At 46.5% G+C, this 14622-nt stretch overlaps 1 long non-coding RNA gene across 2 annotated transcripts; it reads left to right on the forward strand.

Annotated features, from left to right (window-relative positions):
• Positions 1-999: 999 nt before the first annotated feature.
• LOC140419662 (uncharacterized) lies at positions 1000-14355 on the forward strand. Of its 2 annotated transcripts, none has more exons than XR_011945960.1 (5): positions 1000-1054; positions 2220-2303; positions 5243-5333; positions 9258-9373; positions 13565-14355. It is a non-coding gene; the product is annotated as an uncharacterized lncRNA (long non-coding RNA). The 2 variants fall into 2 exon arrangements; XR_011945959.1 differs by lacking the exon at positions 1000-1054 and adding an exon at positions 1106-1342.
• The last annotated feature ends 267 nt before the right edge of the window (positions 14356-14622 follow it).

Raw genomic sequence — 14622 nt, forward strand, 5'->3', positions numbered from 1 at the left:
ACACAGGCAGTGACCCAAGCGGGAATTGAACCCGGGACCCTGGTGCTGTGAAGCAATAGTGCTAACCACTGTGCTACCATGCCACCCCAGTGATGCTGTTTGATGCGCACGTTGTCATGATAGTGACTAATTGGCAGCAAACTCTTGCCAGTCATTATGGTCAATGCTTATCACATAAGTGGGGAGTGAACTGGAGTCGAGTAAATTCAGAGACTGAGAAGGCAGCATGCAGTTATTAGCCTTCACCAGAACATCAGCTTTTTCAGCATTGTTTCTCCAGAGCTATTAAATCTCGATTGTCTCACAGGAAAGAAACACAGGTTGAGGTGCTGTTGGAGATCCTGGTGCATCCTCAGCCACCAATAGTAATTATATATAAAATAGAGGACTTGAAATACATGAAGGTAGGTGATATGATCAATAAGTTTGCAGATGGAAAATTGTTGGTGTGATAACTGGTGAGGAGAAAGCCTTAAATTACGGGATGAAACAGATGGGTAGGTGATATGGACAGAACAGTGGCAAATGGAATTTAACCAGAAAAGTGGTAGCTCTTGTACAGAATCAGTACAGACATGGTGTGCCGAGTGACTTCCATCTGTGCTGGATCATTCCAGAAAACACTGAACATTAAGTACCATGAGCAAGAGGGAAGAAGAAGAAAGAATTACTGATTCTGGAATTGAACCCAACAAGAGTTTGCATCTTCTGGGGAGGAGAGAGGAAGGGCCCATTGGGGGGAAAAAACTTAAGTTCTGCATTGTTCCACAGGACAGCAGCATTTAATCATTTTGAGAAATGAAGATCAGCAGAATAACCATTGACAATTTTTTTGATTATTTTTAGAAATTGGTAACCAAGTCATTTTGTATTGACTGCAGTTTCATTGGTGCGGCGATTACCCAACATTCCCTGCAGCTGAGAATGTGCCCGATTCACTCCACAGGAGTCCACTGCGCAAACGCAATGTTGGGCTGTATCTGGAGCATGCGCAGTGTCACTTTGTTCGGAAGTCTGCGAGTGCGGGAGCGGCTGTTTGGTGCGATGAGAGTCGGTGAGGCGGAGGGAGGAATAGAGCCGGGAGTCGGGGTGGGGAGGGAGTGAAGGCTTCATAAACACCCCCTGCTGGTCACAAGGCCGGAATAAGACCCTGCAAATCCCGCGTTTGCAGCTGCGGAGCTTTTATCCGGCATGAGGCCCAGTTCCACGGCCGCCATCTTTGTTTAGCGGCGCGGCTGAGGGGCCACCTTGATGACGTAACAGAAGCGGTGCTTCAGGATCCCGGTGACCAGAAGAGAAAATCATTGTCTCGATGATTGACAGGCCCCTCCAGAGAGGAAAGGTGCTACTGGCATGTGTGGCAATCCGCTGAACAGACTAATAATAACATCAGAATTAGCAGCAGGAGTAGGCCATTCGCCATTCAATAAAGGCATGGCTGATACGAATGTGCCCTTAATTAAATTTTCCTGCCTTCCCCAAAAAATGTTGTCACCCCAGTATATAAAAAAAGACTAACTCCGCTTTGAGCATATTCAGTGATCCAGCGCCACTGCTCTCTGGAAAGAGAATTCCACAAACTCAGCTTTGACAAAGAGTCATCCAGACTCAAAACGTTAGCTCCCTTTTCTCTCCACAGATACTGTCAAATCTGCTGAGATTGTCCAGTATTTTCTGTTTTTGTTTCAGATTCCAGCATCCACAGTAATTTGCTTTTATCCACAGACTGATGAGCCTCTGAGGGAAGACATTTCTCCTTACCTCAGTGTCAAATTGGAGAACTCTCATCTTTAAACTGTGCCCCTTAGTTCCTGAATCCCCATGTGGGAAAATATTCTTTCATCAAAACCCCTCAGAATCTTAGATGTTTCAATAAGATCACCTCTCATTCTTCTAAACTCCATTGGGTACAGACCAATCAGGCTCAATCTTGCTCCATAAAACAAACTCCCATCCCAGAAATCAGACTAGTGAAACTTCACTGAACTGCCTCCAAAGCAAGTATAACCCTCATTAAATAATCCTGGGACTGGCAACAAGGGGAGAGAATGTTTGGAACTTCTATCCTGGACTCGAAGAGTGGTGGATTTTGGAAACTCCTTTTACCGTGGGTTAGGGGAGGATTTACACCCAGCAAACTCAAACCAAGATAAATGTTTGTCTGTTCTTAATTTCTAACCTCGACTAACATTTCTGACCATTATAATTTCCTTTTACAGCTGCTTCCAAAGCTTCTGATATCTTTCCAGCCGAAGGTTGCAGCAGGAGATTGTAAACTTGAAAACACCAAAATAGCGACAGAGGTGAGTATTATTATTATTAATTATAAATTTAGAGTCCCCAATTATTTGCTTCCAATTAAGGGGCAATTTAGCATGGCCAATCCGAAGCTGGCACTCCCAGTGCAAACTTTGGTGTTGTGAGGTTGTTGCTGTGGTCGAGAGTGGCTGCTGCTGATCTCTCTCTCTGTTGCTGCTCTCTCTCGCTCTCTGTCTGTTGCTGCTCTCTCTCTCTCTCTCTCTCTCTCTCTGTCTGTTGCTGCTGCTGCTGCTGCTGCTGTTCCTTCTCTCTCTCTCTCTCTCTCTGTTGCTGTTGCCGTTGCTCAGTTTGCTGCCTGTTTCCAGTGCTGGTTGCGGCTGAGCTGCCTGGAGGAAGGAGAGGTGAGAGAAGGAAGGCGAGGGGAGAGATGGACAACAACAAGGATGTAACTTCAAAACAAGATGGGAGTAAAGCCCTTTGGACTGCTTGTTTGCTGGGCCCCTCCCGGGTTGAGGACCCGGCCCAGTCCTCCCAACTGATAACATCTGCCTTCAGCAAGGACAAAACCTTCCTTATTCGATCCGGTGTGCTTGTTCCGGGGCAGGGAGAATCGAGTGGGCAGTGTGTTTGCTGAGCCCCCTCCCGGACTGAAGACTCCACATACCAGCAGGGAGGAGGTGGATTCCATTGGGTGGTTTTTCAAGGGTGGGAGCATGGACTGTGTTTTTGCTGAGTCCTACTTGGGCCGAAGACCTCGCGAACCAGCAGCACTTACCTCCTTGTGAACCTGCTTCTGGGCCTGGCGAAGAGCGTCATTTATAGGTCCAGTCAGCGGGTAACTGAGGGGGCCATCCGACCAGACTGTTTGCTATTTTTCTGCGGCTACATTCACGGCTGGGTGTCCCTAGTAAAGGAGCATGCAGTGTCCATGGGCACCATCAAAGCCTTCCGTGCCCGGCGGGCACCGCAGGGGTTGGGGTGCTTTATTGACCCCTTTAAATGCACTCTCATTCGATGTTTGTAAGTTTCTGCTGATCTTTGTTACGTTCCGGCAGTGCCCCTAACGGGAGCGGCCCTTTTTGCTTTGTCCCCAAGTTTGTTTTCTTTGTTCTATTTTGTTGGTGGACCTCAAAAGCGTGGCCAATACACCTAACCGCACATCTTTGGGTTGTGGGGGTGAGACCCACGGAGACACAGGGAGAATGTGCAAACTCCACACAGCCAGTGATCCAGGGCTGAGATCGAACCTGGGTCCTCAGCACCGTGAGGCAGCAGTGCTAACCACTGCCACCGTGCCACCCTTTGTCATGATGTTTCCATTCCTATTTTATCACACACCTCCCAGTGACACTCATTGTAACACAGAAATTTCAAAATATCAATGCTACCTTGCATCTTGCCGTCCTATTATTGTCTAATGATAACAGTAACAGAGGAGCACACATCAGAATTGGAATATCAGGCAGGTTAATGTCTAATGTTGAGAGTAACAGAGTAACACACACCAAAATTGGAATAACAGGCAGGTTATTGTCTCATCATGACAGAGTTACGGGGGTGGCTCGGTAGTTAGCACTGTTGCCTCAAGCACCAGGTACCTGGGTTCGATTCCGACCTTGGGTCACTGTCTGTGTGGAGTTTGCACATTCTTCCCGTGGCTGCGAAGGTTTCCTCCCACAGTCCAAAGATGTGCAGGTTAGGTGGATTGGCTGTGCTAAATTATCCCTGGGTGGGGTTACGGGGTTAGGATGGCGGAATGGCCAAGGTAGGGTGACCTTTCAGAGGGTCGGTGTAGATTCACTGGGCCGAATGGCCTCCTCCAGCACTGAGGGGATTCTATAATTCTACACTGGATCCAAAGATGCGTTCACTCACACACTGCAGCCTGACTTATTGGAACAGACACTGTGTTTGTTACTCTCAAAGTGAGTGAATCCTTTGCTGTTTCTCCTCTGGGCCCCATCTCCACTATTATTATCTGATTGTCCCACTGAGACTCTCACTTATTATTGCACAATCAGCGAGTCAGCCTGAGCCTGTGGCCGCTCTCACCATCTGAAACCATCACAATGCCCGGGTGATTGATGGCAGCTCCGGACCAATAGGAAGAGGAAGGACCGATCTGGAGCGGCTGGTCCTCCAGCAATCGGAGTGAATGAAGGGCGGGGTCCGCTGTGATTGAAGCATGCGCAGTATTGGTAATGGCGAAGGAGAAGAGCATCTTCTTCAGATCCGAAATTTGTAACAGGCGTTTAACAATATGGAGGGAGCGAGAGATCGCGGAGGTGGGCGGAAACCTTGTGTAAAGCTGTTGTCAGCTGCAATCCTCGGAAAAGAGTTTCCGGGACCCCGTTTGTACCGAGCGGAGCTGCAGCTCCTCATGTTCAGCTCGGGTCACCGGCCGCCATCTTTATAGGATGTGCATCAGGGCGCATGCGCGTTTGTCATCTTTGTCGAGGCGATGTTTCAATGAGTGGGAGGAGCTTGTTCCCCATTGTTCAGAATGGAGACAACTTGTCCATCAAACTGGATTAGTCTTTAAGTCCCAATGTCTTATTGATGATGCAAAGCAGTGGCAGAGAGAGAAAGAAAAGAAAGTAAGTCCTGCTCTCCGGATTTCACTGTCTTATTAGACATCCTGCCCCATGTGTCCAATGCTCTGCGGCTCTGTTCAGCCACATGAAGACCCAGGGCAGAAACTCACAACCCTGAGTAGATGTCACCCTCAAATCAGGGGACTGCTGATGACAAGAGGGACAGTGTGCAGCGGGGGGCATGAGCGGTCATCCTGGACCAGGAAGCAGGAGGGGAGAATGTTGTGAATTTCTATCCTGGACTGACCACGATTAATTTTGGAAACTCCTTTTCCAGGGGATTGGTAGGGGAGGATTTACACACAGCAAATTCAAACCAGGAGAAATGTTTATCTTTCCTGAATGTTATTTCTGGACTGACAGTGATGCTTTGTAAACTTCTTTCACAGGGGCTCAGAAAGGGATTTGCAGACAGGAAACTCACAACCAATCCTCACATCGAATTCTAACACCACTGTTCGAGATTATTGACCTTTGTGTGTAAGCATTGAGTTCCATTTCATTATCACTCACTGTATAAAATGTCTACCTCCTATCTCCCCTGTAGATCTTGTTCACAATCTTAAATCTGTGTCCCGTAAACCTTTTACAATCTACTGATGGGAACAGTTTAAAAAAATCTTTTGCTGGGTTTGCCATTGTCGTTTCTGGTGCCTGGGTCGATGCCGGGTGGTCCGTCTGGTTTCATTCCTTTTTCATGTTTTTGTTGTGGTTGAATCAGCTTGGACCAGTCCATTTAGGATCCAGAACACAATTGAAGTCTCCTCCAAGAATCAATTGATCTGTATCCAGGTCTGGAATGGATTCCAACAATCTTTTTGCAAATGTTTCTATGAGATCCCCTCATTAAAAAAAGATAGAGAAGCAGAATTAGGTCATTCAGCCCATCGAGTTTTCGAGTTTGCTCTGCCATTCGATCCTGGCTGATATGTTTCTCATCCCCATTCATCTTGTATTGTAGCTCTCTTGAAATGAATGCGAACATTGCATTTGCCTTTCTAACTGCCGACTTTCCGTTATGTGTTCTTGGGATGTGGGTGTTGCCTTGGCCCAATGTTACGAATCGTAATCAGTTCGCAAAGCATAATTTGTATCAAAAATATCCATTTCAATGGTGGGTTTATTACCCAACATGCGTAGCAGTTGAGAATGTGCTCTATCCACATGACAGAAGTTCCTCGCACATGCGCAGAGTCCGGCTGTGACTGGAGCATGCGCTGTTCGGACTGTGATCGGCGCATGTACAGTTCAGGTTGTCACTGATGGTGCGAGGAGCGGGAAAGAAAGTCGAGCGACTTCCAGGATTGGAGCCGGTGGTGTCCGGGGAGCAATAGAAGCTGCGCAGTGAGCCGGGAGGCTTCATAAATACCCCGTGGAGGCTTCAACTCCCGAGGAAAATGTTAACGGTCCCGTCTTAAACAGCACCGAACAGAGTGAGAGCTGAGCAGTGACAGGCCCGGGTTACCGGCTGCCATCTTTACAGAGGACAAGGTGCCGCTGGGAAGGGGCTGGTTTAGCACAGTGGGCTAAGGCAGCTGGCTTGTAATGCAGAACAAGACCAGCAGCGCGGGTTCAATTCCCGTAACAGCCTCCCCGAACAGGGCGCCGGAATGTGGCGACTAGGGGCTTTTCACAGTAACTTCGTTGAAGCCGACTTGTGACAGAAAGTGATTATTATTATTATTTTGCGCTGCGAGTCTGGACCGGATGCCAACTCTCCCGGATTAACTGAGACTGGAGTCTCTGGGATTTTATTTTAATCATTTGTGGGAGTCACTGGCTGGGCCAACATTTATTGCCCATCCTTAATTTTCCTTAAACCGAGTGGCTTGCTCGGCCATCTCGGAGGGCATTTAAAGAGTCAACCACATTGCTGTGGTTTGGAATCGTGTCAGCCAGACCAGGTAAGGATGGCAGATTTTATTTTCCATTCTTCAGGGCAGCACGGTAGCACAATGGCACACGGTGGTTAGCACAGTTGCTTCACAGCTCCAGGGTCCCAGGTTCGATTCCCGGCTTGGGTCACTGTCTGTGTGGAGTCTGCACATTCTCCCTGCGTCTGCGTGGGATTCCTCCGGGTGCTCCGGTTTCCTCCCACAGTCCAAAGATGTGCAGGTTAGGTGGATTGGCCATGCTAAATTGCCCTTAGTGTCCAAAAAGGTTGGGTGGGGTTAATGGGTTACGGGAGGGTGGATGTGTGAGCTTGGGTAGGATGCCCTTTCCTAGGGCCGGTGCAGACTCAACGGGCCGAATGGCCTTCTTCTGCACTGTTAATTCTATGATTCTATGAAATCTGATATTGTTGTGGTCACAGCCCCTCAAACATTTACCGACAGATTCATTCTGTATTCCGAAAGCTGCTTTGCTTCCTCAGTGAAAACCTACCTCTCTGGGAGAAAGAAACACAGCTTCTCCACAGCAGAAAGGAAATCATTCGCCCACTCCAATCTATAACATAGGATGAGAATAGAGGGATATGGACCCAAGAAGTGTAGAAGATTTTAGTTTAGACGGGCAGCATGGTCGGTGCAGGCTGGGAGGGCCGCAGGGCCTGTTCCTGTGCTGTACTTTTCTTTGTTCTTTGTTCATCCACGGGATGTGGGTGTCGCTGGCTGGGCCAGCCATCACTGCCCATCCCTAATTGTCCTTGAACTGAGGGCATCTCAGAGAGCATTTTAAGTGTCAACCAGCTGACTGTGGATCTGGGGTCACATGTAGGCCAGACCAGGTAAGGATAGAAGATTTCCTTCACTGAAGGACAGGCGTGAACCAGATGGGTCTTTTCAACAATCGACAATGGTTTCATGGTCATCAGAAAACTTTCAATGAATTCAAATTTTACCTTCTGCCTTGGTGAGATTCATGTCTGGGTGTCTGGAAAATCATTGGGACAGTCAAAAATATTTTTGAACATTTCTCTTCAGCGGATATAAAAATATTGAAAATGGGATGATGGTTGATTGACTGACAGTCAATCACTGTCCTTTTTAAAAATAAATTTAGAGTGCACAATTCACTTTTTCCAATTCGGGGACAATTCAGCATGCCCAATGCACCTAACCTGTGCATAAGAACATAAGAACTAGGAGTAGAAGTAGGCCATCTGGCCCCTCGAGCCTGCTCCACCATTCAATGAGATCATGGCTGATCTTTTGTGGACTCAAGTCCACTTTCCAGCCCGAACACCATAACCCTTAATCCCTTTATTCTTCAAAAAAACTATCTATCTTTATCTTAAAAACATTTAATGAAGGAGCCTCTACTGCTTCACTGGGCAAGGAAATCCATAGATTCACAACCCTTTGGGTGAAGAGGTTCCTCCGAGGAGGCTATGCCCCCTAGTTCTGCTTTCACCCGTCAGTGGAAACAACCTACCCGCATCTATCCTATCATATTTCCTTCATAATTTTATATGTATCTATAAGATCCCCCCGCATTCTTCTAAACTCCAACGAGTACAGTCCCAGTCTATTCAACCTCTCTTCGTAATCCAACCCCCTCAACTCTGGGATTAACCTAGTGAATCTCCTCTGCACACCCTCCAGTGCCAGTACGTCCTTTCTCAAGTTAGGAGACCAAAACTGAACACAATACTCCAGGTGTGGCCTCACGAACACCTTATACAATTGCAGCATAACCTCCCTAGTCTTGAACTCCATCCCTCTCGCAATGAGGGACAAAACTCCATTTGCCTTCTTAATCACCTGTTGCACCTGTAAACTGTTTGCGACTCATGCACGAGCACACCTAGGTCTCTCTGCACAGCAGCATGTTTTAATATTTTATCATTTAAATAATCCCTTTTGCTGTTATTCCTACCAAAATGGATAACCTCACATTTGGCAACATTGTATTCCATCTGCCAGACCCTAGCCCATTCACTTAACCTATCCAAATCCCTCTGCAGACTTCCGGTATCCTCTGCACTTGTTGCTTTGCCACTCATCTTAGTGTTGTCTGCAAACTTGGACACATTGCACTTGGTCCTCAACTCCAAATCATCTCTGTAAATTGTGAACAATTGTGGGCCCAACACTGATCTCTTTGGGTTGTGGGGGTGAAACCCACACAAACACTGGGAGAAGTGCAAACTCCACACGGACAGTGATCCAGAGCCGGGATTGAACCTGTGACCTCGGCGCAGTGAGACTGCAGTGCTAACTACTGCACCGCCGTGCTGCACTAGTCAAACACTGTCCTGTACGGTAATGAGGCCTTTTGCTTCCCAGTTGGCCGAGGAAGGCAGTGTGTCACAAGGATGGATGTGTTGACCGATTAATGGCTGGAGGATGGGGGCAGGTCATGTGATCAAACCTCCAGGAATACATTTAATCAAAGTTGGTGAGAAGAGAATGTTGTGAATTTCTATCCTAAACTGACAATGAGGTTTCTGTAAATTTACAGGATATTGGAAATGGAGGTTTAACAGACGGGAAATTCAAACCAAACGTCACATCGTGATCTGACAGAGTCACTTGATTCATTAGAAACTGAACATCAGCAGCATCTGGGTGTGGAAGGTAAAAGGTTTGTCTGTTCTGTCTGTGAGGGAAGATTTCAGGTCTCAGTGTGACTGAAAAAGCCCCGAGATTCACAAACCCTGGTTAGACCAAACCTGGAGAACTGTGTTCAGTTCTCGGCAACAAACCTGCGGAAGGATAGAATGGCCTCGGAGGGAGTGTAGCACAGATTAATCTGAACCCCCCGGGGTTAAATTACAAGGCGAGATTAGACAAAAATGTCAGAGTCAGCTGGCAGCACGGTGGCGTAGTAAGTAGCACTGCTGCCTCACGGTGCCGAGGTTCGATCCCGGCTCTGGGTCACTGTCCATGTGGAGTCTGCACATTCTCCCCATGTTTGCGTGGGTTTCGCCCCTACAGCCCAAAGATGTGCAGGTTAGGTGGATTGACAACGCTAAATTGCTCCTTAATTGGAAAAAAATGAATTGGGCACTCTAAATTTATTTTTTTAAATGTAAAAGACCAAAAAATGTCAGAGTCATTATGGGCAGAGAAGCGCATTCGGTCCATTGAGTCCATGCTAGCTCTCTAATCGGCACGGTGGTTAGCACTGTTGCTTCACAGCGCCAGGGACCCGGGTTCGATTCCCGGCTTGGGTCACTGTCTGTGCGGAGTCTACACGTTCTCCCCGTGTCTGTTGTGGGTTTCCTCCAGGTGCTGCGGTTTCCTCCCACAAGTCCCGAAAGACATGCTTGTTAGGTGAATTGGACATTCTGAATTCTCCCTCTGTGCACCCGAACAGATGCCCGGAGTGTGGCGACTTGGGGATTTTCACAGTAATTTCATTGCAGTGTTAATGTAAGTTTACTTGTGACACTAATAAAGATTATTATTATTATCTGGAGCAATCCAGTCAGAGTCATTCTCCTGCTCTGTCTCTGTATCCTCACAGCTTTATTTCTCTCAGGTTTCTATCCAACTAAAAAAAAAAATCATTTCTTGTGTCTATTTCCAAACTCCGTCATCGGCAACAAGTTTAAGGTCATTGCCACTGGCTGTGGAAAAACATTCTTCCTCATACCTCCTGGACCATTTACATGCATAGATACGGAGCAACGTAGAAAATAGGAGCAGGAGGGGACCATTTGGCCCTTCGAGCCTGCTCCACCATTCATTATGACCAGAGCTGATTAGGCTCAATAGCCTAATCCCACTTTCCCCCCATATCCTTTGATCCCCTTCACCCTAAGTGTTGTATCTAACTACTTCTTGAAAATATACAATGTTTTGGCCTTAATTAGTTCCTGTGGCGACGAATTCCATAGGCTCACCACTCTCTGGGTGAAGAAATTTCTCCTCATCTCTGTCCGAAATGGTCTACCCCGTATCCTCAAACTGTGACCCCTATTTCTGGACACACCCACTCTCAGGAATATCCTTCCTGAATCTACTCTGTCTCACCCTGCTTTTTGTTAGAGTGCCCAATTCTTTTTTTTCAATTAAGGGGCAATTTTAGTGTGGCCAGTTGTAGGAATCTTAATTGAAGGATCTTAACCTGCCGAACTACGACAAGTTGAAAGATCTAAAAATATTTTTGGACTACGCCAAGTTGTTGGATTCCTAGTATTATTCGACTGTGTAAAGTTGAAGGAATTTATATTATTTCTACTAGTCGGTTACCAGTAGCACTTTCCGATTACTGGAACTCAGCAGCAATTTGCAGTTTAAACTTCTCAGGTGCCAAAAATAATTCTTTTATTTGTCTTCTATTGATTACAATTTGAAAGTCATTTAAAAGGCAATTCGTAGACAATTTGAAGCTTTCAGAGAATCAAAGACATTATCTTTTTGCTTCGGCAGACAGCTCGAAAGTAACTTTTAAAAGATTAAAATCTGGAAATGAAACATGAAGAGAGAGAGAGAGCTAATCTTCAGCTAAACTCTAACTCAAAGTCAGAAACACTACATCACTTCAAAGACAGACTGACAGACAAACAGCCTCAGAGAATTAAAGACAGAACATTAAGGACAGACTTACTAAGGACAGACTTAAAGACAGTTACTAAACAGACAGACTAAGAGAATTAAAGACAGACTATTAAGGACAGACTGACTAACAGACAGACAGACTAACACTCTTGACAGACTAAAACAGCGGGCGGAAACCTTTTATTTATACACTTTCCTATCTGTCTTAAGTCATCTAATCACACCCCAATATAATCCTAATTGGTTTGGGTTAGACTCAAACACATTTGATTTGACCGCAAGCCGTCCATCTTCAATGTGCAACATTAGCTTTTAATTGTTTCATGTCTGCATGTTATGGAATGTGATATTCTGCTAATCTTTACCAGCAATAAACTGGTGTTAAGCTAGCTTGGCTAATGTAACAATGGAGACTTCATATCGAGAAAGCTAGAATCAAATATATATTTGATTCAATGCTCTACAAACTGCACTGGACTCCTGCCACCTCGTTGCCATGGAATTCAGCCCTTGTCCTTGACAGTAGCACATGCAGTGTCAAATCATCTTGCAACTGTGCTGTTTTAATCTATGATGGAATTATGCTGTTTCATGTATCTATTGAAGCCATATGTTTTGTCATGACCTGAGGTTATGGGTACTGAAATTCTCATTTTAAAATGGGTATTTAAAACTGGGGCTTAATATTTATGCTGAAATAGCTATCTTTTACCTATATTAGTTGTATTAGAAATACCTGGCTTCTACACCAATCTACCTACCCTGCACATCTTTGGATTTGTGGGGGTGAGACCCACGCAGACACAGGGAGAATGTGCAAACTCCACACAGACAGTGACCTGGGGCCGGGATCGAACCCGGGTCCTCGGTGACATGAGGCAGTTAACCACTGTGCCATTGATCCCCCCCTCATTCTTCTGAACTCCAGCGAATACAATCCTAACCGATTCAACCTAATCTGCACATCTTTGAACAGTGGGAGGAAACCAGAGCACCTGGAGGAATTATCACACGTACACGGAGAGAAAGTGCAAACTCCACACAGTCAGGGTGGGAATTGAACCCGGGTCCCTGGTGCTGTGAGGCAGCAATGCTAAGCACTATGCCATCCCCTGTCTTACAAAGAACAAAGAAAATTACAGCACAGGAACAGGCCCTTCGGCCCTCCCAGCCTGCGCCGATCCAGATCCTTTGTCTAAACCTGTCTTCTATTTTCCAAGGATCTACTTTTCTCTGTTCCCCACCCTCAAGAGAACGAAAAAATCCTTGTCCCCATCTGAAATGGGTGACCCCTCATTTTGCAACAGTGACCCCCTTGTTCCAAATTCTCCCACAAGAGGAAACATCCTCTCCACATCCACCCTGTCAAGACCCCTCAGGATCTTATATCGTTCAATCCAGATTTTACCCAAAACTTTAAATCGTGTCCCGACTGCTTGTACGATCAGCGAATGGAAACAGAGTTTCTTTGTCCACCCAATGGAAATCTGGCATAATCTTGTGTCCCTGAATCAAATCTCCCCTCAACCTCCTTTGCTGGAACCATTCTGGTAAATCTACTCTGCACCTTCTCCAAGAACCTTCACATTCTTCCTGAAGAGTGGTGACCAGAGCTCTATAAAGATTCATAGAATAGAATTAGAACCATAGAATTCTTGCAGAGCAGAAGGAGGCCATTCGGCCCATCCGGTCGGCACTGATTCCCTGAAAGGGCAGCCTGCCTAGGCCCACACCCCTAATCTAACCCTGCAGCCCCATAGCCCACCTAACCTGGACATGAACGGGCAATTTATCAAGGTCAATCCACCTAGCTTGCCGCCCTTTAGACTGTGGGAGGAAACCTGAGCACCGGGTGGAAACCCACGCAGACACGGAGAGAAAGTGCAAACTCCACACAGTCACCAAAGCCGGAATTGAACCCGGTCCCTGGTGCTGTGAGGCAGCAGTGCTAACCACTGTGCCACCAGAATCATAGCTTCCCTGTTGCAATATCAATATTACTATTTATGAAGCTCAAGATCGAACTTTCTTTGCCAACTACTCTCTTAATATGTCTTGTAGATATACAAAATCCCTCTTCACCTCTTTCTCTCTCCTCCCAAAGAGGTCAGTTGGGGTTTGAATGACAATCCAGCAGTTTTCATGGTCACTTTTTCCCAGTGCCGGCCCCACAAATGACCAGATTCATTCAGCTCAATTTCACAACCTGCCTTTGTGTTTTTGTGGGTTCTCTCTCACCCCCTATTTTCTGTTTTAAATCAGTTTCACAGGGTGTTCGAAGGGGAGGCTTCAAAGTCCAGAAACTCAAACCACACATCACATCAGGATCTGACAGAGTCCTCAATTTATCATATCCTGAATATCATCGTACTTTGAACATGGAAGGAAAAAGCATTGTTCCCAGTGGGGAGAAACCGTACAAGTGTTGTGTGTGTGGACGAGGATTTGCTCGATCATCAGGCCTCATAAGCCACAAATGCAGTCACATGGAGGAGAAACCGTGGAAATGTGGGGACTGTGGGAAAGGATTCTCTGCTCCATCCCAGCTGGAAATTCATCGGCGCAATCACACTGGGGAGAGACCATTCACCTGCTTAGAGTGTGGGAAGGGATTTACTAAGTTATCCCACCTGCTGAGTCACCAGCGGGTTCACACTGATGAGAGACCGTTTCAATGTCCAGACTGCGGGAAGTGCTATAAAAGTTCTGGGAATCTGATGAGCCATCAACGTGTTCACACTGACGAGAGACCGTTTAGGTGCTCTCACTGCGGGACTGGGTTCAGACAATCATCTCACCTCACTGAACACCAGCGAACTCACACTGGGGAGAGGCCATTCACCTGCTCCGAGTGTGGGAAGGGATTCGCTCGGTCATCCCACGTGCTGAGTCACCAGCGAGGCCACAAATAACGACTGATTGGATTTTGCTGTTCCTCACATTCAGGACTGAACCATGTTCATTTGGGTCTATTTCTGCTGATAACAAACTCCAGCCCATTTACAGGGGCTAATATTCTGGCTAAAAGTCAAATAAATTAGATTTGTGTGAAATACGCAGTGTTGAAACTTTTTAATATCTCTGATATAAGTTAGTTCCTTTTGAAGTACTCTCGCTCTCCCCTGTCTCTTCCATCCTCAACTCCAACAAGAAGTGTGAGGAGCTTGTGGAGCTTCTTTGTGACTGAGATTCAGTAAATCCGATCAGCTGCCTCTGCTGCTTCCCTCCCTTCCACGAGCCCACCGGACCAAACTGTCTCTAAATTTCATCCTTTCCCGAGCCCTGAACCCACATCTTTCTTGAGTTTCTCTCCCATCTTC

The sequence above is a fragment of the Scyliorhinus torazame genome, chromosome 5 (genome assembly GCF_047496885.1).
Source record: "Scyliorhinus torazame isolate Kashiwa2021f chromosome 5, sScyTor2.1, whole genome shotgun sequence".
In the NCBI taxonomy this organism is placed as follows: Eukaryota; Metazoa; Chordata; class Chondrichthyes; order Carcharhiniformes; family Scyliorhinidae; genus Scyliorhinus; species Scyliorhinus torazame.